This window comes from Heterodontus francisci, chromosome 4, assembly GCF_036365525.1.
Source record: "Heterodontus francisci isolate sHetFra1 chromosome 4, sHetFra1.hap1, whole genome shotgun sequence".
Taxonomy (NCBI): Eukaryota; Metazoa; Chordata; class Chondrichthyes; order Heterodontiformes; family Heterodontidae; genus Heterodontus; species Heterodontus francisci.
The window spans coordinates 194,921,541-194,946,933 of record NC_090374.1 but is presented as its reverse complement, the minus strand read 5'-3'; positions in this window follow the sequence as shown (position 1 = coordinate 194,946,933).

Genomic DNA, 25,393 nt, shown 5'->3' with positions numbered 1-25,393 from the left:
GACCCTGCCCTTGACATTCAGTGGTATTAACATCATTGAATCCCCCACCAATGGTGTCACCACTGACCAGAATTTCAACTGGACCAGGCAGATAAATACTGTGGCTAGTAGATCAGATCAGAAGCTGGGTATTCTGCAGTGAATGACTCACCTCCTGACTCCCCAAAGCCTTTCTGTCATCTACAAGACACAGGTCAGGAGTGTGTTGGAATATTCTCTACTTGCCTGGATGAGTGCAGCTCCAACAACACTATAGAAGCTTAGCAGGACAAAGCCCATTTGATTGCCACCCCATCCACCACCTTAAACATTCACTCCCTGCAGCATCGGTGCACTGTGGCTGTGGTGTGTGCCATCTAGAAGATGCACTGCAGCAAATCACCAAGGCTTCTTCAATCTCCCAAATTTGTCACCTCTGCCAGCTAGAAGGAAAGGGGCAGTAGACACATGGAAATACCACCACTTCTAATTTCTCCTCCAAGTCAGACTCCATCCTGGTGGCTCACCGCCACCTTCTCGAGGGATAGCGTGGAAAAAAGGCATTGAAGTGGATGATCAGCCATGATTGTATTGAATGGAGGAGCAGACTTGATGGACTGAATGGTCCACACCTGCTCCTATTTTCCTAATTGGGGATGCACAATAAATGCTGACCTTGCCAGCAACACCCACATCTCGTGAATGAATAAAAAATAACTCAATGTCACGTCTGTGCCATGCATTACTAATCCTCTGCATCATATGCATCATGCAGTAGCCTAAAACACCTCCATAGTCATGTCCATTAACTCAACTAACATGTATGCCAGTCTTTTGATTTGCGAAAGTCTTAACTCAAAGACCACCTACTTCCACCTCTAACATTGCCCACCTCTAGACCTTCCTTAGCTCAAGTGACATGGAAACCCCAATTCATGCCTTTACTGACTATTTCCTGTCTAGCCTTCTATCTTCCAGTCTGAAGAACATTAATATATCCAAAACTCTGCTGCCTGTACCCTATCCTGCATCATGTCCTACTAACTTATTACCCGATCCTCACTGACCTACCCGGTTCCTGTTCCCGTTCCCCAAACACTACAGGGGGATTTTTATTGGGCCTGCAAGAGTGGCTTTGGTGCAGAGTGATTTAATTAGGCCTGAGTTGTTTTTTCGGATTTCCGACGGCGGATTTTTTATCACAAGTCATCGGCGTGTTTGCGGCGGTCTGGGGCTCCCCCTGCATGGTGGTGGATTGCGTTTATTTCCATATAATGAATGATCGTTACACTGTACTTAGTTCAAATTAGGTCCTACCTGCTAGCTTAAGTTAGCGGCTAGCGGTATTCCCATTCCATTCGGTCCATGTTCGTTTAAACGTGGCGTACATCTGTCGGCTTTGTGCATTTGTCAGCGGTTTCATGTCTTGAACTCATCGGCACAAGAAAGGCCAACATTGGAATGAACCTTTGGCTCCAGGCTCGGCACCAGCAAGGGTGATTCTTCTCAGGGGATGGCGTGGAAGGAATGGGGGTTGGATGCATGGAGGAGCAGGGGAGGGTACTCGGGCAGGACAGGACGGGGTTATTGGGTGTATGGAGGAGCAGGGGAAGGAGGAGGGGACCTTCCAGGATGTGCAGTGGTTGTGGTTGCTGCTGAAGCTGGCTGTGGGCAGCTGTGGGGGTGGTGGGTTAATTTAAGCATTACAGTCAACAGATGGTCATGAGGGGCCTAAAGGGAGGGTTGAGTACTGTCAACATCGAATTGTGGGGCGAATTCAGGGTACTAGCTGGCAGAAGGAATGGTCATAGTCAATGGGAGCAATTGGTTTCTGTCGGAGGAAGGTTGAGAGTTATGGTTCGGTATTCTGTGGCATTATAGGGAGGGGAATGGAAGTAACTTTAAGGTGGATTTGAGGAAGATCAAGAGTCAGTTCCGAAGAAGGGTCACTGACCCGAAACATTAACTCTGCTTCTCTTTCCACAGATGCTGCCAGACCTGCTGAGTGGTTCCAGCATTTCTTGTTTTTATTTCAGATTTCCAGCATCCGCAGTATTTTGCTTTTATTTTAGTCAGAGTCGGCATTTGGATGGTAATGGGAGTAGGAACAGTGGGGAGGAATGGCATGAACGCATTGATTGTGACTCGGTCCAAGTTAATGGGGGGAGGTTCAATGGTAACAGAGAGAAGGTGTAACGTTACATTGGATGGGTCAAGGGTGATGGGTTCAGGCTGGAAGGTGGTAGGAGGAGGTTGGAAGGTGGGGAAACTTGCCTTAAATTGTACATGCACCATTTTCTTGAACGATAATGAAAACCATGTGTCTATTCAAGGATTGCAAGACCAATGGTGATGGAGGGATTTCCTGTTGGGTACAATTATCAGGCACATAAAGGCGAACTTATCATTGCCTCAATTGTTCAGCTGACTGGCAACAGAAGGTTGCACCTCTTGTGCCTGTGACAGTGATTGATTAATATATAACATGTTATAATCATTTGGACACAGTGCTCACATGGATGTCTTTAATGATGCAGAGGTGGCTGTGCAATCATACTGTAGATGGCATTTAGAATTCATACAATATGGAAAAGTACTTGGAGAATAAAAATATGAATAGGACTTAGGTTCAGGGACAGAGTATGCTGATCAGAATAATTATTGTTTAGTATTTAGAGTGGCATAGTGGTTAGCACTGCAGCCTCACAGCTCCAGCGACCCAGGTTCAGTTCTGGGTACTGCCTGTGCGGAGTTTGCAAATTCTCCCTGTGACTGTGTGGGTTTCTGCTGGGTGCTCCGGTTTCCTCCCACAACCAAAGAATTGCTGGTTGATAAGTAAATTGGCCATTGTAAATTGCCCCTAGTGTCGGTAGGTGGTAGGAGAATGGTGGGGATGTGGTAGGGAATATGGGATCAATGTAGGATTAGTATAAATGGGTGGTTGTTGGTTGGCACAGACTTAGTGGGCCGAAGGGCCTGTTTCAGTGCTGTATCTCTAAATAAAAATAAACAAATAAATTTATTAGTTCAGAATTTGCCACCATCTTTGTGATCTGCACATTGTCATATAGACCCCCACCTGCCAAGAATGAGGTATATTAATTTAATCATATAAACATTGATTTTAAACTGTTGCTGCAGTGAAGAAATGACTTGTTTGATGATCACTGGACACTTGGCTGGAAGAACATTTGCATACTAAGAGACAGTGCTTGGAGAGACAGAAGAATTACTCCCTGATCCAATTAACCCAAATTGATTTTGATCACCAGGCATTGAAGGTGTAAGGAAGCGTATTCCAGAGACTGCTAAGATGATACAATCCACGAAGCCAAGACTGGTTAAACCAGCTGGTCACATGACTAACTGGCTGGTCCAGGTTTTTTGAACTAGCCACAGGACAGTTTGAATTGACAAGATAATTTGCAACTGAAGCTGGAACAAGGAAGCCTCTCTCCTGGCTGTCTCTCTCTCATTTTCTCCCAAGCCTCCGGACCCATGGAAGACATGTAGACTTCAAGAGAGAAAAGACGTCGAAACAAGTTGAAGCGTGAACTGAGCCCCAACGAGCAGCAGGACTTACCTGCAACCAAAGACTCCACATTGAACTCAAAGGGCTGTAATTATAATCCTGATATTGCCTCAAACTTATCCCGTTTATTCTTTTCTATGTTTTTAGTCTCTATCTGCGTGTGTGTTTATCGCGTATGCATGCGAGCGTGGTCATGTTACATATTCATAGTCGGTAACCAGATTAGAGTTTAAGATTAATAAACTTCCACCTTTCTTGTTTAAATCTAAGAAAATCCGTCTGATTTCTTTGCCTTACATTTGGAGCAGTGAACAAGGATTCACTGAGGGGGAGCTAAAAACACGGTGTTTTTAAAATTAAACCCTGTTACGGCTAAACCAGGCAAAGGCTGAGAGGAAAACCGGAGACCCCTTCTCATCTGGTCATAACACCATGTGGTGACCTGATAACTTCAAGCATTTTCAAAGCAGATTACACTGTGACTTTTTCTTGTTCTAGGCTTCCTTATTCTAATTATATTCTAACTAATAGACCAACTTCCTGTTTTTAAATATTCCTCAGGTAAGATTTTGAAAAGTCCAACAACCTTTTTAAACCTCATATTCTTTGACTTTTGTTGATGTACAAAGGCCATTAATTGTGGAGCCTTTGAAAGGCGGAGACCCTCGCTATATTATGAAAGTGAAAACATTGGCCATCATCAATATGATGTTCAGTGACTTCATGTGCAAGTGGTACAGTGAATTATTCAGTGATTTCATGTGCAAGTGATACAATGACTTATTCTATATATGGTAATTTCAATATAACTTTGTCATTGCATCATGTGTGTACAAAGTAAAAATGCAAACTAAATATATGAGTATATGCTGTTTGAGTGCACCTACCATTATTCAGTCTTTGTTTTCTGATATATTGGCTCACATCTTAGACTAAATATTTACAATTAAATTAATTGAAACGTAGGCCATGATATTTAGCTCGCTCGCATGCCAGTTCCTCAGCTCCATCGCGTCCGGGCCATTTTTGCAGAGGTGAGACGGAGGGGCGTGTGGGCGGAGGGCTACCTGCCCGCAAGCAGCGCGTAGCCGACACATCTCGTTAAAGGCCACTTAAGGTCAATTGAACGAGGCCAACTGGAATTTTCCAGTCAGCCTCCAGGTTCCCACAGATGGCAGGGGCCAGTTTAGGTACCTGGAGGTGGTGTCCTAGTGGGAGACCCAGGGTTCAATGCTCCAAGCAGGCTTAGAGGCCGTTCCTGCCTGCCTGGGTGCTGCAGTAGCCACAGGTCACCCTCCCCACCATAAATACAGACCTGGCTGCAAAACCCATTGTTTTAATTTAAACTTTTAAAAAGTTGGAGAGGGGGCATCTCCATTTTGAAGCGCCCTCTCCCTTACTTACCTTCCATAACAGCCTGTCACTCTTTTCAAGCTAGAAGGCTTCTGATTGGCCCTCTAGCTTTGAGAGCCCGCCTGCTAATCTTAATTGGACAGCGAGCCTGCCCTCTGGCCATTAATTGGCCGCCCCAGGGATAATCACAGTGAGTGACTGTTTCCCAAACAGTGGGGGATTCTGAACCACATTTCAGTCTGAGGGCGGGCTTCAGAACCCCACAGGGCAAATCCTGGCCTTAATATCAGAGACATTTAATCACAGAGGTGGCCAATCCAACTCATTGTGCCCTTGACAGGTTTTTTAACTCTGCACAATCTTATTATTTTTTCCCTGATCTTTCTCCATAAAATTTCATAATTTTGAACACTTCCATTAGATTTAATTGTAACCTTCTCCTCCTATGAATATAGTATCATCATAATTGTCCTAATGAATCTACATTTCACCTTTTCCATGCTTCCAGTGTCCTTTCTATAATAAGGGCTGGAAATTTACGTTGGGTGGGAGGCCCCGCCCACCGCTGAAAAGTCGGTGGCGAACCCCTCTCCGCCGTGCCTGGGGGGCCAGGCCGGGATTTTTCGCTCCGAGCCGTTAATTGGTCTTGGCCGCGACTTCCACCTCCTTGAGTTAGGAAGCCCCGCCTGATGGAGCTGCCGGCCAATCAGTGGGTCAGCAGCTCTTAGGCCCAGCAGCACCAGCGGGAGCGGTGGCCACTGCTAAGACTACAGCCAGCCATCGAAGGCAACAGGAACTAAAGTAAGTTTTTAGGGCCTCACTGGGGACAATCGGCTGGGCTGTAGCGAGGCAAGGGGGAGTCAGTTGTGGTGGCTGGGGGAGGGGAAGTGTTGTGTGATGGGGGTGGTTGGGACATTGGGGGCAGCCCTCCATGGGGCCCAGGGTGCCCGATCAGGAGGCTCACCACCCCAGTCTGCAAGAAGGCTGCCTAGTTTTACCAGGCAAGGTTCTTGGGGCCTTTGTTGTCTGGCCGCTGAGGGTAAAATATTTGTTGGCCTGGGGTGGGCAGGCCGTTTCCTGCCACCCTGCCTAATATTGCAGTGTGGGTGAGAGGGGATCGAGAATGGCCCTCTATGCCTCCCACTCAACTTTACCCCCACCCCCTGCCAACAGCCCGCTCATTGGGGGGCCGTAAAATTCTGGCCAAGATGTCGAAAATTCCGCACAGAATCCCAGCTATAGATTAACTCATACCTTGGACAAATTCTTCATTTGTATTCAGTATCTATACTTGTTTTCCCACGTGTCTCATTCCACCTGGCAGTCTTGTTTTCTAAAGATCTGTATGTCTATGTTCTGAACCTCCACTTGTTGAAAAATTTACCAAATAAAGTATATTTGCACTCTTTGTTCCCTTTATCCCAAAATGTAACTATTACTATTCACCGCAAAAGAAAATTCTTCCACATCAAAAAAACAGATTTTGTAATAGCATGAAGAAATTAAACAGAATAAACAAAAACAGTATTCATTTTTTTAGTGGAAATGTCTTTACCCTAGGAGTAGTTTATATTTATTCCAATTCAAGGCAACCTGTGCCTGGATTAATAATTTTGAAATAGTTTGAAATTGAAATCTACAGTAGATATATGCAGCTGCTTGAAATCAGTTGATACATAAGTATGCAACCACTTCTTTAAAAACAGCAGTTCGTAATGACCTATTTGTTTTTTCCTTGTGTGGGATTTTGTGAATCCATTGAAGTACTATTCTGGGATTGTACTAAAGAGTGAATTTGACACCACAAAATTTCTGTTCTGACCCTTGAATAATCACCTGAGGGAACATATCTGCTGTATAATATTTTTGAATGAGGAGTGACACTTATGGAATAAAAACAAGAAATGCTGGAACCACTCAGCAGGTCTGGCAGCATCTGTGGAAAGAGAAGCAGAGTTAACGTTTCGGGTCAGTGACCCTTCTTCGGAACTGACAAATATTAAAAATGTCACAGGTTATAAGCAAGTGAGGCGGGGGTGGGGCAAGAGATAACAAAGGAGAAGGTTTAGATTGGACAAGGCCACGTAGCTGACCAAAAGGTCGTGGAGCAAAGGCAAACAATATGTTAATGGTGTGTTGAAAGACAAAGCAACAGTACAGAAAAGGTGTTAACGGACTGAATATTGAACAGCAGCAAGTGCAAACATGTTCAGTCCGTTGAGGAAACAACTAGAGAACAGGCCATCCTAGTCTGGATATTGTGTAATGAGAAAGGAATAATTGACAATCTAATGGTGCAAGACCCCTTGGGGATGAGCAACCAGAATATGATAGAATTCTTCATCAAGATGAAGAGTGACGTAGTAGATTCTGAGACTAGTAAAGGAAACTACGAATGTATGAGGCGCAAGTGGCTAAGACGGATTGGGAAACGTTACTTAAAGGGATTGCGGTGGATAGGCGATGGCAAACATTTAAAGAGCGCATGAATGAACTGCAACAATTGTTTATCCCTGTCTGGCACAAAAGTAAAAGGGGAAAGGTAGCCAAACGATGGCTTACACGGGAAATTAGAGATAGCATTAGATTCAAGGAAGAGGCATATAAATTTGGCAGAAAAAAGAACAGACCTGAGGATTGGGAGCAGTTTAGAATTCAGCAAAGGAGGACCAAGGGATTGATTAAGAAGGGGAAAATAGATTACGAGAGCAAGTTTGCGAGGAATATAAAAACTGACTGTAAAGTTTCTATAGGTATGTGAAGAGAAAAAGATTGGTGAAGACAAATGTAGGCCCCTTACAGTCAGAAACTGGGGAGTTTATTACGGGGAACAAAGAAATGGCTGACCAACTAAATGCGCACATTGATTCTTTCTTCAGAAAGGAGGACATAAATATCATACCAGAAATGTTGGGGAACACAGGGCTTAGTGAGAGAGAGGAACTGAAGGAAATCAGTATTAGTAGAGAGATGGTGTTGGGGAAATTGATGGGATTGAAGGCTGATAAATCCCCACGGCCTGATGGTATGCATCCCAGAGTACTTAAGGAAGTGGCACTAGAAATAGTGGATGCATTGGTGGCCATCTTCCAAGATTCTATAGACTCTGAAACAGTTCCTACAGATTGGAGGATAACTAATGTAACCCCACTATTTAAAAAGGGAGTTAGAGAGAAAGCAGGGAATTATAGACCAGTCAGCCTGACATTGGTAGTGGGAAAAATTCTGGAGTCCATTATCAAAGATTTTATAGCAGAGCACTTGGAGAACAGTGGTAGAATCGGGCAGAGTCAGCATGGATTTATGAAAGGGAAATCATGCTTAACAAATCTACTAGAATTCTTCGAGGATGTAATTAGTAGAGTTGATGAGGGGGAGCCGGTGGATGTGGTTTATTTGGACTTTCAGAAGGCTTTCACCAAAGTCCCACATAAGAAATTAGCATGTAAAAAAAAAAGCACATGGAATTGGTGGTAGTGTATTGTCATGGATAGAAAATTCGTTGGCAGACAGGAAACAAAGGGTAGGAATAAATGGGTCTTTTTCCGAATGGCAGGCAGTGACTAGTGGGGGACCGCAGGGATCGGTGCTAGTACCCCAGCTATTCACAACATATATGAATGATTTAGATGAGGGAACTAAATGTAATATCTCCAAATTTGCAGATGACACAAAACTGATTGGGAAGGTGCATTGTGAGGAGGATGCAGAGAGGCTTCAGGGTGATTTGGACAAGTTGAGTGAGTGGGCAAATGCATGGCAAATGCAGTATAATGTGGGTAAATGTGAGGTTATCCACTTTGGTAGCAAAAAACAGGAAGGCAGATTATTATCTGAATGGCTATAAACTGAGGAAGGGGAATATGCAGCAAGACCTGGGTATTCTCATACACCAGTCGCTGAAGGTAAGCATGCAGGTGCAACAGGCGGTAAAAAAAGCAAATGGTATGTTGGCCTTCATAGCGAGAGGATTCGAATACAGGAGCAGGGATGTCTTGCTACAATTATACAGGGCCTTGGTGAGGCCACACCTGGAATATTGTGCGCAGTTTTGGTCTCCTTATCTGAGGAAGGATGTTCTTGCAATAGAGGGAGTGCAGCGAAGTGCAGACTGATGCCTGGGATGGCGGGTCTGATGTATGAGGAGCAATTGAGTTGTTTGAGATTATATTCGCTGGAGTTCAGAAGAGGTGGGGGATCTCATAGAAACCTATAACATTCTAACAGGACTTGACTGGGTAAATGCAGGAAGGATGTTCCTGACGGTAGGAGAGTCCAGAACCAGGGGTCATAGTCTAAGGATACGGGGTAAACCTTTCAGGACTGAGATGAGGAGAAATTTCTTCACCCAGAAAGTGGTGAGCCTGTGGAATTCGCTACCACAGAAAGCAGTTGAGGCCGAAACATTGTATGTTTTCAAAAAGGAGATAGATATAGCTCTTGGGTCTAAAGGGATCAAAGGGTATGGGGCAAATGCAGGAACAGGCTACTGAGTTGGATGATCAGCCATGATCATAATGAATGGCTGAGCAGACTCGAAGGGCCGAATGACCTACTCCTGCTCCTATTTTCTATGTTTCTATGTTTCTCAATGGCAAATAGGGATGGGCAATAAATGCTGGCCTCGCCACCAATAGCCACATCCCATGAATGAATAAAAATTGTGGCTATGTGTCAAATTTTGTTTGGTAAAATGCTGCTTTGAGATGGATTGGGACCTTTATTACATTAAAGACATTAATTAATTACAACATGTTGCTTTTGTTTATGCAGCATCATTAGCACGGTTAAACATCCCAAACTATCTCACAGCAGTGTTATTGAACAATTTGACACCGATCCACAAAAGGAAATACTGGAATAGATGAGCAAAAAAAGGGTAGGTTTTAAGGAGCGTATTAAAGGAGGAAATAGAAGGACAGAGGCTTGGAATATTTTACCATATTAAAGGCACCAGATAAATACCAGAACAACAACAACTTGTAGTAAAATGTCCCAAGGTGCTTCACAGGAGTGTTATCAAGCAAAATTTTACACCAAGGAACATAAGGAGATATTAGGGCAGATGACCAAAAGCGTGGTCAGAAAGGTAGGTCTTAAGGAGAATCTTAAAGGAAGAAAGAGAGGCAGAGAGATTTAGGGATGGAATTCCAGAGTTTAGGGCAACTGAAAGCAGGGCTATCAATGGTGGAGTGATTAAAGTTGGATGTACAAGAGATCAGAATGGACGAGCGCAAATATCTTAAAGGGTTGCAGGGCTGGAGGAGGTTACTGAGATCAGGGCAGGGGTGGTGTGGTCCAAGTGAGGCCATGGAGGGATTTGAAAACGTAGAAGAGAATTTCAAAATTGAGGCATTGCTTAAGCAGGATTCAGCATAGGTCAGCGAGCACAGGGAATAGGGATGAACAGGACTTTGTGCGAGTAAGGACACGGGCAGCAGAGTTTTGGATGACCATAAGTTAATGGAGGGTGGAAGATGGGAGCCCAGCTGGCCAGAAGATCATTGAAATAATCAAGTCTAGAGCTAGCAAAGGAATGGATGAGGGTTTCAGCAGCAGATGAGCTGAGGCAGGGCAGATTCGTGCAATGTTATGGGGGTGGAAATAGATGGTATTAATGATGGCGTGGATATGAGATCAGAAACTCACCTGAGGGTCCAATATGGCAACATGATTGCAAACTGCCTGGTTAAGCCTCAGACAGTTGCCATGCAGCATGATGGATTAATGATAGGAAAGTGATTTTGTGGCAGGAAATGAATATAATAACCTCAGTCTTCCCAAAACTTACTTGGAAGAAATTTCTGCTCATCCAGTACTGGAGTTGGAGAAGCAATCAGTCAATTTAGAGACAGTGGAAGAAATTGAGGGAGGTGGTCATGAGGTAGAGTTTAGTGTCATCAGTGTACTTGTGGAAACTGACATGTCATCAATGATATTAGTGAGGGGCATTGTTACAACCAGGTGAGAAAGGTGTCTAGGGGCCTTTTACTGTCTTCACCTGGTCTTACAGGTTTAATTTTTAAACACATGTGTTTTGAGCTCCCCCTTTGTGAATCCTTGTTTACAGCTTTCCAAGTATAAGGCAAAGATATGATCATAAACAGGCTTCCTTCGGTTTAAAGAAAGAAAGTGAAATTTATGAAACCTTAAACTACAACTCTAATACGGTTCACACCTACGCCCACGCTAGCATGCATATGCAATACATGCGTGCAAATAGGGAGAGAAAAGAGCAGGAGAAAAATTAAATGGAGAGGTTTGAGGCAGTCTCTAAAAGGGTGTTTCTTGTTACTGTTTCTGTGTTTCCAGCTCGCCGTAGAGTCCTTGATTGTAGACATCTCTTACATTTCGTTGGGGCCCAGTATTCTTCTTAACCCTTGTTCACCGTAGGAGACTTTTCTCTATTTGAGGTTCACGTGTCTTCAATGGTTTCCAAAGCTGGTGAGAGCAAGATGAGAGCAGACAGGAGAGAGGTCTTCTTAGTCCAGGAGAAAAGTGCTTTCTGAGTTCAAAATTCCCTGTTGGAAGTTCAAATTCAAGAAACTTCAACAGTCAGTCAGTCTTGTGACTAAAACTGGTCGACCACTTCTTCTGTGTTTGTGGATTCTGCTATGTTAGCAGTCAACCTGTAATGCTAGCTCTCCCACCTTCAACATCTGGTAATCAAAAGTCCATTGTGTGTTGAATGGTCCTTTGTCCATTGATCCAACACTCTGTTACTATGCAAATGTATTTCCAGTCAGGGGCTTGCAATTTTAAATGTTAATGTTCATGTGGCAAAATAAGATGTGCCTCAGTCTTGGCAGGTGGGAGGGTTTGCCTGACAGTCACCATGTAGATGAGAAATAGGAGGTGGCCTAGAATAGATCCTTAGGGGACAGCAGAGGTAACATTTGAGAATGGGAAAGGAAGCCATTGCAGGTGATTTTCTGGCTCTGTTTGGATAGATAAGAATGGAATCAGGCACCGTCCCATCCAGATGGACATTGTTAGAGAGGCATTGAAAGAAAACTGTGTGGTCAACCACAGATCGAAAAGGACAAGGAGGGACAAGTTAGCACAGTGACATAGGATCTCATTTGGGACTTTGGCAAAAGCCATTTCAGGACAGTGACAAAGGCAGAACCTGATTGGAAGCATTCAAACATTAAGTTCCAGGAAAGATGAGCATGGATATGAGAGTCAACAGCACATTCAAGGACCTTGGACAGGAAAGGAAGCTTGGCGATGGGGCAGTAATTTGCAAGGAAGGAAGTGGTCAGAGGTTTTTTTTAGGAGAGGGATGAGGACAGCACATTTGAAGGAGAGGGTTATAGTACCTGAGGAGAGAGAGTAATTAGATGAATGTAGGAGACTGGGTAGGGATAAAAGGTTGATTACCTGATTGACAGGTTGTGAGAAGTGGTGTTTCCCAGGGAATCTGTACTTCAGCTATAGCTTTTCACCACATTTATTCATGAATTGGATGAAAGAATAGAGAGTTGTCTATCAAGGTTTGCAGATGACACTAAGTTGGGAGGCACAGTAAGTTGTGATGAAAGCAGGAAATTGCAAAGGGACATAGACAGCCTATGTGAGTGGACAAAATTTTAGCAAATGGCGTTCAATGCGGGGAAGTATGTCGTCATCTGTTTTCAATCCGAAAAAGACAGATAGGAATATTTTCTTAATAGTGAGAGACAAGATACTGTCAAGGAGCAAAGGGATTTAGATGTACATGTACATCATTCATCAAGAGTGCACAGGGTACAAGAAGTAATGAGAAAAGGTAAAGGAAAGGCCTTTGTCTCAAGGGGATTGGAATTCACAAGTGAGGAAGTGATGTTTTAATTGTACAGAGACTTGGTCAGATGAGATATAAATTATGTTCAGTTTTGGCACTGTATGTCAGGAAAGATATATTAACACTGGAGGCTCGTACGGTGCAGATTCACCAGAACTTGGCTTGTATTCCCTTCAGTCTATAATGTGATCGAATTTAGGTCTTTAAAATGGTAGAAACCCAAAAGGGTAAATACAGAGAAACTATTTCCTCTAGTGGGAGAAACCAGAGCAAGGGAGCACAATTTTAATATTACAATTAGGCCATTTTGTAGTGAAATTGGAAAGTATTTTTCCACATACAGAATTAGTGAAAATCTGGAACTAGCTTCCTCCCAAAGAGATGTGGATGCTGGGTCAATTTAAATTTGCAAGACTGAAATTAATAGATTTTGCTCGGTGAAGATATCGTGAGATATGGAACAACGGTGGGCAAATGAAATGCAAGGTATAGATCAGCCCTGATCTAATTGAATGGCAGAAAATGTGGTGGGGGCTGAATGGCCTTCTCTTGTTGCTATGAAGCAGTGGTCAGACTCCATCTGTGTATATTTTTAAATGGGGAGTCAAGCCTCTCCAAGTGCTTGCAGAGCAAAACAGAATTCATGGGCTGGATTTTATCCGGCTCTTGGTGATGGGCTGGGAGACGAGGGGATATGGGGGGTGCAGAAAAAATGGCATGTGGTGGTGTCAGGCAGTGTGCCCAACATTGTCCTGCCCCCACGCTATTTTGCTAACGGCGGACACCGTGGCGGACAGGAAGTCTGCTGGGAGGTCAGCTAAGCCACTGCCACTTAAGGACCACTTCCTTCCTCTGCTGGCATTTAGCCAACTTTGGAAGGGCCCGCTGCCGTGGGCAAACACTTCTAGGTAAGGGCGGCACAGTGGCGCAGTGGTTAGCACCGCAGCCTCACAGCTCCAGCAACCCATGTTCAATTCTGGCTACTGCCTGTGTGGAGTTTGCAAGTTCTCCCTGTGCCTGCGTGGGTTTTCTCCGGGTGCTCCGATTTCCTCCCACAAGCCAAAAGACTTGCAGGTTGATAGGTAAATTGGCCATTTGCAATTGCCCCTAGTTTAGGTAGGTGGTAGGGAAATATAGGGACAGGTGGGGATGTGGTAGGAATATGGGATTAGTGTAGGATTAGTATAAATGGGTGGTTGATGGTCGGCACAGACTCGGTGGGCCGAAGGGCCTGTTTCAGTGCTGTATCTCTAAACTAAAACTAAACTTGGCTCCTCTGGAGGCAATCCATGACCCAAGGAGGGACCCCCCCCCCCCCCTCAATGGTGGCGATTGCCATCCCCCTGGCAGGAGCCCCCCCCCACCCTCACCAACCATCCCCCCAACCCCTCGCTGGGGCCTCCCTGACTGGCTCTGGTGACCCCAGCCCACTTACCTGGATCCCGGGGCCTTCTCCACCTTCGCTGCTCCATGCCTCCTGCAGTACCAGCAGTGGTCACCGCTTCCAGTGGTGCTGCTGGTACTGCTGGCCCTCTGATTGGTCGGCAGCTCTTGGGGCAGTATCTTGTCCGTTAAAGGTGACAGCATCCCTGATGGCTGGCAGCTAATTACCTGCCCGCTGTTGAATTCGACTAGAAGTCCGATATAGGGCCGAGGCAAGACAGACCTCCCCCACCCCCCCAATCAGCCTTCCGGCCTGTCAGCAAAATAAAACAGCCCCATGTCTGCATGGATTAAGTCACAGTGGCTGCAAATTAAAACTTCAGAAGACTGACTTTTCTCAGTGCACTTTCTTTTCCACTTTCTCTGCGTCAATCTTCAAAGCTCTCAAAACAACTACAATAATTCAGGGTTGGAGAACAAATTAAAAGGAAAGTGAGTCGCATGTGCAACTGAGTGACAGGAAACTGGGAAACCAAAACAGTCAGTATTTTCAATAATGCTAGCCCTGTTCTTCACACCTTTATATTATAAATTGCTTTTCTATTTTGTGTTCGGGTGAGGGTCTCCAAACTGCTGAGTATTTAGCATAGCTTAATTTTTTTTGACTTGGCTTTTATAAACTAAATTCATGTCACATAAAATTTTTACTCACATAACTCAGTGCCTCTACAAGTTCTTTTTTTAAATGTCTGCATACCACATATGGTTATGTGAGAGATGGCAGTATGAGAGAAATTGAAAATCAAGTACTCCCAGGTAAGGCATGGATAGCTTTCCATATATTATTCTGACAATGTGTCTGAGCAGTTAACCCAAAGCACTACTCCCTATTGTACCAAAGCAATATTTCAAATTCCCACACACTCTATTTTTGTGGTTTCTCAGTATAAAATTATACTTCTAGAACTGAGGGCAGTTATGTGCAGGTGGAATTATCTTCAAGGAGAGTCAGATTGAGAATGAATCAAATTCACATAATAAGAATGGCAGAGTCATACAATAGCTATTACTGAGGTACATTAAATAATAGTCCTTCACTTGACTAATGTACTTATTACCCCTCACCCTGGAGCAGTGCAAACGCTGTTTCCCTCCTAAATTCATACCACCACATTGTGTACACAGCAGTACTCTGTATTTCTTGGCGGCTGGTGTACTGATGTATGTAACTCACCTCACTCAACTGCATAACTTCAACCTGCTTATTGACAGGAGTCTATCAGCCTTAGTAGAATTAAAGTTGCATCAGTAAGTAGATATCTTTAATGTAAGTCATAATATCTGAGGCCCTGTGCTGGTCTGATTGTTCTAATAGAACTGGTACAGCAATATTTCTCACTCAAACCATCTATTTAAATAGGTCTTTCTTGTAATTTTCTAAGTGCGTCAATTATGGACATGTTTATATTATTCGACAAATTGGAAACAAGTTTAACTGAAAATTCAGTGCCAAATTCATAATATAACTGCAAGAAAGAAACAAGAGATAAAGTTCATACCACAGAAGTGTGAAATAGTGGAACAGAGGATTGAAGAACACGCAAATTGAAAGAATGCCACCCAACCTGGGCGGTGGCACTGTGGTTAGCACTGCAGCTCCAGCGACCTGGGTTCGATTCTGGGTACTGCCTGTGCGGAGTTTGCAAGCTCTCCCTGTGACTGTGTGGGTTTCTGCCAGGTGCTGTGGTTTTCTCCCACAGACAAAGACTTGCAGGTTGATAGGTAAATTGGCCATGGTAAATTGCCCCTGGTGTAGGTAGGTGGTAGGAGAATTGAGGGAAGGTGGGGATGTGATAGGGAATATGGGATTAATGTAGGATTAGTATAAATGGGTGGTTGTTGGTCAGCACACACTCGGTGGGCCGAAGGGCCCATTTCAGTGCTGTATCACTCTATGATAGGCAATAAATGCTGGCCTAGCCAGCAATGGCCACATCCCACAACTGAATAAAAAAAAAATGTAGATAGGTGGTAGAGAATATGGCATTAATGTCGGATTAGTATAAATGGGTGGTTGTTAGTTGGCACAGACTCGGTGGGCCAAAGGGCCTGTTACAGTGCTGTCTCTCTCTATGATCTATGAACCTCTCCAGCCCAGGAAGGGAAGAATTGAAATGGTAGAGTCTCATTCCTGCAGGTAGAAAATTATTAGAAATTTTTACAATTTGCTTACTTTTCCTTAAAGTCTCTTTCTATTCACCCTCTCAATCTAATTGTTTTTTTCATCTCTTTATTTCTCTTTCTGTATCAATTCACATGCTGTACAGCTGTGGGAGGTGGGAAAATGGTCTTGAAGAGAAGCACCAGATACTGTTGAGCTTGTCCTTATGATAGCCCAAGTTTTGCTTGAGTGGGGCAGATCATGCACCGTTCGACAGACTTCAGCCTTCAGCTCAAAGTTTTTTTTTCCTCTGCAAGTTTCTGGAAGTGTGAGCTGACAATAGGGCATCTGGGATCTTGATGAACAATGAGCCCGAACCAGTGAGATTTAAGGATTAAGAATGAAACAGAAGACAATGGAGAAGGAAATAGGCTGCATTAGAGTTAAATTCGATACAAAAACATTGGGCTGGATTTTCCTTCCAGAGGCAGGAAATGGGAGCTGGGTCTGGTTTTGGGTCAGAAACCCGCCTCGGTTGGGAAATTGATTCAGGTTCAGATTTTAAAATGGTTAATCCCTAAATTAGCATTAGAGATAGGTTTCCTGTTCACTTTGAGTCACAGGGGCCAGGAATGGAGGTGGGTCAGATTAAACGTGGGACTCAAGTAGACACCCCAGATCAACCAACACTGAGGCTGCTGGTTGTTCTGAGGGAGAGATCTGTGGTTTGTGCCAAAGGTTTCCACTACACCAGAGGGAAGTGAGATGTCACAGGAGATCCAGAGACCTGGCACATGGGGTAGGGCAGACCCTCGTTGCATCAATGCTGACCTGGATCTAATGCTGCAGGCTGTGAGGGAGAGGAGGGAGGTCCTCTTCCTGGAGGATGGCAGGAGGAAGCCACCTCGTCGTGCAGCAGGGGCACTTCTCTGTTCAGTGTTGTCCACCTCCACCCCCTCTTCCTCCTCCTCTCTTACCTCCTGCTCCTCTCCTGATGAACTGTCTGCTTCCAGGGTCTCACTGACCTCAAGGTCCACACCTCTCTGGAGGGCTATGTTATGGAGAGCGCAGCAGACCACCACAATGACCGAGACCCTTGCAGGAGGGTATTGGAGGGATGACCCGACTGGTCCAGGCATCGGATGTCCTGCTCAATGGTTGGGCTGCTGAGCAGGTGTCATTGTTTGTATCACCTCTGCACCTCTGTCTGGGGCACCTGTAGAGGAGCCAGTAGCCATTTCTTCAAGGGATTTCCCTTGTCCTCTTGAATCCATCCATGCGCTGTTGGGAGATGGAGTGAAGTACCAAGGTAACGTAGACTGGCGAGGCAGCTGCCAAGTGAGTGTACACATGGAGGAAGCTCTTGTTGTGATCGCAGACCAGATGGATGTTGAGGGAGTGGAAACCCTTCCTGTTGATGGAGCTCACTGGCTGGTTGCTGGGTGCCTTGATGGCCGCATGGGGGAATCCAGCGATGGAGGCAAAGTCCAATGCCCTCTGTGCCTGCACAGGATCATCTGTGTCAAAGTGGTTGCAGACCCCCGCCCTCTGGAATATTGCATCTATAACCTGCCTGATGGCATGATGAGCTGCCAACTGAGAGATTCCACCGAGGCCCGCAGCAGATCCCCGGAACGACCCAAGACCCATTTGCATAGAAATCCAGGCTGACGGTGACCTTGATAGCTGCAGGTAAGGGACTGCCATGGGGGCTGCAAGGCCTCAGGTCATTGTGGATCAGAGCAAAAAAGGCTGAGACTATATACCTGTATAGCTGCAGCCTCCTATGGCACTGCCACTCTGTCATTTGCAGGTAGCTGACTCTTGGGTGGTAGACCTGATCTCTAGGGTAGTGCATTCTTTCCCTTGTAGTCCCCCGCTGTGATTCTCTGTCCTCTTGCTGTCCAGGAGGTTGCATCTGCTGAATCTCATCCTGGCTGCTCTGTCCAATGTCAGAGTAGACTGTTTCCATCTAAACTCCCTTTACTGGGCTTTGTGCATTCACCAAGCTTTCCCCTGCCAACCCCAGGTGCCTCAGTGATGCCAGCGGGCTCAAGTCCCTCTCCAGATTTCAACCATTCACCACTGAGAAAAGCAATTCTTACAGCTCCAGCAATGGTTATTCTGCAGCACTTTTGGAGCAGCTGAGCTTTATTTTGGACCTCTGCTTCATGTGAATAAGCCCTTCCCATGGCCCTCATGGCCATCCGCATTGTTCACATCTTCTACGTCCTGCCGTGCTCCAGGCATGGGGTTCTCCCTATGCCTTTCCTTTGAAAATCACAAACTGCTCCTGAAATACCTGTCAATGAGCTCCACAATGAGCTCAACAGGTGATTAACTGGAGATGTGCAGGCTGGCCTCCCAGCCTCCCTCCCAGCATCCTTTCAAAATAATTTCATATTCCGAGGTGGCGGGACCCAGTGCCAACATCCAAGAAAGCGATCTTCAAATCACACACGCACCTACTTCCGCTTCCAACGGGCTTTGAAATTCTGGCCCATTCAGTTTGAGAGTGAGAAACTAGTGTCTTAAACTTAAATAAAGGCAATTACAAAGGTATGCAGATGGAATTGACTATAGTGGACTGGGAAAATAGATTAAAAAGTAAGATGCAGATAAACAGTAGAAGGCATTTCAGGAGATATTTTTGAATTCTCAATAAAGATGTATTCCTTTGATAAAGAAAGATTCTACGAGCAGGCATAACGTCTGCTAACTATGGAAGTTAAAGATGGCACCAAATTGAAAGAAAAGGCTTACATTGTTGTGAAGATGTTCAGGTTGGTGAACTTTAACTAGTGGGGTGCCACAGGGATCAGTGCTGGGGCCTCAGCTATTTACAATCAATATTAAAGACTTGGGTGAAGAGACTGAATGTATTGTAGCCAAATTTTCTGACGCTACAAAGATAGGTAGGAAAGCAAATTGTGAGGAGGACACAAACGGCTGGGGTTTGACCCCTGCTGGGGCCACGATTGGAGGCAGGCGAAGCTCGGAACTCTTCCGAAGAAGGGTCACTGACCCGAAACGTTAATTCTGTTTCTCTTTCCACAGATGCTGCCAGACCTGCTGAGCGGTTCCAGCATTTCTTCTTTTTATTATCCTGGTAAACCGCTTCTGTACCCTCTCCAAAGCCTCCACGTCCTTTTGGTTGTGTGGCAAAAAGAATTGCACGCAATATTCTAAGTGTGGCCTAACTAAAGTTCTGTACAGCTGCAGCATGACATGCCAATTTTTATACTCTATGCCCCGACCAATGAAGGCAAGCATGCAGTATGCCTTCTTGACTACCTTATCCACCTGCGTTGCCACTTTCAGTGACCTGTGGACCTGTACGCCCAGATCTCTCTGCCTGTCAATACTCCTAAGGGTTCTGCCATTTACTGTATACTTCCCACCTGCATTAGACCTTCCAAAATGCATTACCTCACATTTGTCCGGATTAAACTCCATCTGCCATTTCTCCGCCCAAGTCTCCAACCGATCTATATCCTGCTGTATCCTCTGACAATCCTCATCACTATCCGCAACTCCACCAACCTTTGTGTCGTCCAGCATTTGTTGCCCATCCCTAATTGCTCTTGAGAAGGTGGTGGTGAGCTGCCTTCTTGAACTGTTGTAGTCCATCTGGTGTGGGTCCACCCACAGTGCTGTTAGGGAGGGAGTTCCAGGATTTTGATCCAGCGACAGTGAAGGAATGGTGATATAATTCCAAGAGAGGATGGTGTGTGATTTGGAGGAGAACTCGCAGATGGTGGTGTTCCCATGTGTCTGCTGCTGTTGTCCTTCTAGTTGGAAGAGGTCACGGGTTTGGAAAGTGCTGTCGAAGGAGGTGTGGTGAGGTGCTGCAGTGCATCTTGTATATGGTACATACTGCTGCCATTGTGCGTCGGTGGTGGAGGAGTGAATGTTGAAGGTGGTGGATGGGGTACTGATCAAACGGGCTGCTTTGGAGAATCGGGCTTGGAGATCAGCATGCCCAGTTAACAGTGTTCCTAATTTTACGGCTATTTTTCACACTGACTTCAGCTCATTCTCTAGTTTGTGCTCCTTTCGAATGAAACCCTACCCCAGGGGCCAAGTCTAACATTTTCTCAGTATGTGAGCTGAATGATCCAGTTGTGACAAGTTCTTATGTTAATCTTACAATCTTCCTTGAAATTGTTAAAGTACATGTAGGGGCCATACTGAGAGGAGATTCTGTACTTAAAGAGTAACAATCAGATACTGTTAGGGTGTCTGATAGACATCTCTAAATTTACTGAACAATCAAGTACACATGTTTTATAAATATTGCCAGCAACATGCTACATTAAAGATTATAAGTATGTTTTAAATTCAATACTTGTTAGCTTTAGGTGAAAGAATACTTCAGCTGTTGAACTGCAGATCCAAGGAACTGAGGAAAGCAACATGTGAATGAAGCAAAAAAAACATCAGAAATTAAACAATATTTCCTGATTTATATTTTTGGTTGCTTTAGAAAATTAACAGAACGATATTGAAGAAGCAAAACTGAACAAGGTTCAAATACAAAGGATCCGTTTTTAAATTGTTAATAAACTGTCCCTGCTCCTCCATTTCTCAACTTCCTGCTATGGACTTATCTGAAACAGATTAAATATTGCTTTCAGCATTTCAGAAAATGGTAAATAATCAATGGGCTGGATTTTACGGACCCCCAGACATCGGGTTTCGTGGCGGGGGACAGGAAAACGGCTCCAGGAGAGGGCGGCCACACACACCGACGCCAGGAGGGATATTGCTGGCGGCTCCCTCCCCCAACCACTCGGCAACGGGACCCTCGTTTTCATATTCAAATAAATGTTAATGAATTAATTAATTATACTTACGTCCCCACCTGAGACCTGAATTCCCGCTCCCATCTTTGGCCCGGTGGCCGGTACTCCCATGCCTTTGGATCCCCGTACAGGGAAACAAGGTGGAACACTTGTGGGGAGAGGGGAGGAGATACGTTTCTCAGTGTGGGGGTGCGGGGGGAAATGGGGCCAAAGTCACATGTCACATCATTGGTGTAGGGGATGGTGGGAAGAGTTTGAGGTTAAGGTTTATGCACTTTCGGGGTGGGGGGGGGGGAAGGTCAGGTGGGCACGGTAAGTGTTTTGGGGGGGGCGGAAGGGCAAGTAATTAATTAAATTTTTATTGTGGTCTGGGAGACGGCAGAAGAAATGTGCTTAATTATTTTTATTTCTTTGTGCTTTAAGTATTTAAATTTAATGGTAGGGTTCAAAGACCTTTAAAAATGGTGCCAGCGCCTGCACACGGGCATTGCTGGGGATGGGCAGCCCGCCCCCTCCACGCGATCGGAGGGGTGTGTTGCCTGTCCCGGCTATTTAAATAAGCCGCCGCGCGTAGGATCGCAGCAGCTACACGATCTTCATAAAATACAATAAATTATATTCAAGAATAAAGGAGGAAAGGAGTGAATTGACTGAGTACAACTCTATGGGCTGAATTTTATTAGCGCGCCGCAAATTGTGGCGGTGTGCTTTGAAGTCAGGAGCCTTCAGACGCGGATGCAGCGTCGCTGAGGCCCCGCGATATTTTGTGCGGGGGCGCATTTAAATGGAGGAGGCAGAGCGTCTGCCCCAAATGACATAGTGGGCAGCTGTTCCATCCCCAGCAATGACATCGGGCACCCCTGTGTAGGTGCTGGCGCCATTTTAATGGGCTTCAAGCCCTGCAATTTAATTCAAATGTTTAGTGGATTTATTTTCATTTTCAAATTAATTTCCATTGATTTTAATATGTAAATTGAAGGCCCCGCTGCTGAGTGGCAGGGTGGGGGGGGGGGTGGGGGCCGCACCTCAGCCTCACCGCTGCCAGTAAAATGCAGCGGGACCTTCTCGGAGTTGGGGGTCGTGGTGGGCCTCTCCCGGAAGAATTTTCTGGGCCCCCCCACCACAACTTCCGATGCCCGAGGCCTCATAAAATTCAGCCCCGTAATGTTTGGAATGCAGAGAACTTTGTGGTTTTCCTGAAGCTTTAATTACTTCGCATTAGAACCATTGCTGTCAGTAACTGAAAACAACTGCTTAACCTGCACAGCAATGGTCTTTAAAAAATATATAAAATAGAAATAGTAAATTCAAAGTTGAATTTACCTTATTAAATTGAGATTAATTCTCTATGCTTGCCTCAACACAGTCTAATACACTAAACTCAATGGTACATGTACGTGGTGTTGTCTTATTGGCAATATTAAAAATCTATCTTTTTAAAATCTGATCAGTAATATCATTTTGAACATTTACATCAATCCAATAATATCCTTTCTTACTAAAGTCGTCTGTCCACATCAAATATTGCAGTTGTAGATGAGGAATTTTTGCACCGAGCGTGAAAATCAAGTTTGCAAAAAGAGTGAAAACAAGAAAAAAATACATCTGATTTAATAGGATCCAGGTGTACCTAATTGTCACATTTTAAAGAATAATATTAGAGCCTATTCCTGAGGAGAATGTCTATCCTTGTTAAAATAAATACTTCCATGAAGGAGAAATATGAATGAATACAACTAATGTGTTGCGTAACAGATCAGTTTGGAGAGATGCCATTTCCAGGAGGCAGTAGTAGGACCAGTTTGGAAGCGATACTTGATGGTTAATGAGAGATTCCCATCTCAGCAAGATATAACAATGGTATTTACAAATGTTGGAAATCTAAATGAAAAACATTTGTTGGCAATTGCAACATATGAAAAGACTGATGATGCCCTGAACATTAACCTGTCTTTTTAGACGCTGACAGACCTAATATATGTTTACAGTGTTTTCTGAAACAATGACACTTCTTGCTACTTAACAAAGAACCAAATTGTTTCCGTGCTTTCCCTTGGTGTTTCTTTTTCAATTGTGTGAAAGTGCAGGAAAATCATTAATCAGATGAAAGGAAAAATGGACAACAAACATGTTCATGTAATCTTAGAGCAATGCATTAGGAATCACCACCTAGCTTTAACATGGTTTCAGAGAAGAAGTGAGAGTATTGGACAGTACTAGAGAAGGGAGTATTTCCACATTAGATGGGACATTCGAATGGACTGCGAAGAATGGTGAGGAATGCAAAGACAAGACTAGAGTGCATGTGTGTAAACACACAAAATGTGGTGAATAAGGTTGGTGAGCTACAAGCACAAACAGCAGTATGGGAATATAATGAAGTAGCAATAACAGAAATGTGGCTTAAAAATGGCGAGGACTGGGTGCTTAATATACATGGATGTAAAGTGTTCAGAAAAGACAGAGAAAGAAAACAAAAGGGATGTGGAGTGGCAGTACTGGTTAAGGAAGGCATTGCAGTGTTGGAAAGGGAGGATGTCCTTGAAGGAGCAGGGACAGAATCCATCTGTTTAGAGTTGAGGGGTAAAAAGGGTATGATCACGTTATTAGGGGCATTCTATAGGCCTCCAAATAGTGCGAGAGAGATAGAGGAGCAAATTTGCAGGGAAACCAGAGAGATGTGCAAGAACTGTAGAGTGGTGATTTTGGGGGACATTAATTACCCAAATATTAATTGGGATAATGTTAGATTAAAGGGTAAGGAGGGGGAGAAACTTTGGAAATGTGGTCAGGAGAACTTCCTTGCTCAGCATGTTCTCAACCCAACTAGAAAGGAGGCATTGCTGGATCTGCTGCTGAGAAATGAGGTGGGTCAATGTGTCTGTCGGGGAGCACTTAGGTAAGAGTGATCATCATATCATAAGATTGTCACGACCAAGGATGGAGGAGTGCATTGTCTTTCTCTAGTTCCATTTCTCCATGGGTCACAATATATATTGAAATGTTTAACCAGTTACTAATCCAACCAATTGTATACTTTATCTATTTTAGTTTCAGAATAAACTTCTGCAAACCAGGTTTTTTAATAAGCAACAAAATTATTAATTTATTATAAAACAAGACTCATTTAATAGCAATGCAAAGCTTATTAACGCACAGGTTGAAATATGAAAGTAAATATAAATTCCCTTCTCAATAACCCAACATATGCACACACACACATACACACACACAGGTTAAAGAAAAAATAAAGAAGCTTCCTCCACAGAGATCAACTTCACAAAGAAACAAAAAATACTTTGGCCAACAACTTGTTAATTCTTGAAGTAAAAGGATAAGATATGGAATTTTCCAGATGGTTCTTTGGTCTGGCATCCAGGTACATGTAGCCAGGTCATTAGACAGATGCAGTGGTTATTGGGATCTTTTCAGAAGCAGTTCTTTCCAGAAATGTCGAGAGAAAGTCTTTCAGAAGCTTCTCAGGAGAAATGCTGCATTAGTTTCTCCAGTTATCATGCTGGATTCTGAGGGTGTCTTAAAGAGGTGGAACGGGATTAGCAGGTGGTCTCTCTTTCTCTTAGCAGGCTTACACCCCAAATGTCCATTCAAACAGTTCGAAAGCGAAACCAACTCTGACCTCCATATATCTCGACATGTCACTTCTCTGTAAACAACTCCAACAATCAGCAAGGCTCCTGCTGTTTACCTAGCTTCAGACATATGACTTCCACTAAGTGTTTGTTTTTAAACAATGTCCCAAGTGTCCTTCCAGTGACCCTTTAAAAAACTAAGTCCAGCATCTCCTCAAAAAGCCTCCCCAGTCTTTTACGCACAAGTCCTCAAAAAATATAAGCAATGGAAGCACATTCAAGGCAAGATTTAGACTAGTAGTACAGAAAAGCGAAGAACAAAATAAGGTAGAATGTCTAGATTGGTGAGGGCTAATTTCAATGCAATGAGAAGGGATCTAGCCAGGGTAGAACGGAACCAAAGACTGACAGGAAGAGCTGTTTTGGAACATTGGGTTATCTTTAAGGAAGAGATGCTTCAGGTACAGGTTAGGAACATTCCAACAAGGGCAAAAGGTAAGGGAATCAATAAATGGGCGCCTTGGATGGCAATAGAGATAGAGATTATGATGACATTAAAAAAAGGTGTATGATACATGTCAGATGAATTTTTCAAGTGAGAACCAGGCCATATACACTAAGTTGAGGGCGGAGTTGAAGAGGAAAATAAGGCTGGCAAAGACAGAATATGAGAATAGAATGACAGTCAACATAAAAGGGAACCCAAAGATCTTCATTAGCATGTAAATAATAAGTGAGTCATAAGAGGTGGAGTAGGGCCAATTAGGGACAAAGAGGGTAATATATGCTAAGCAGTGCAGGGCA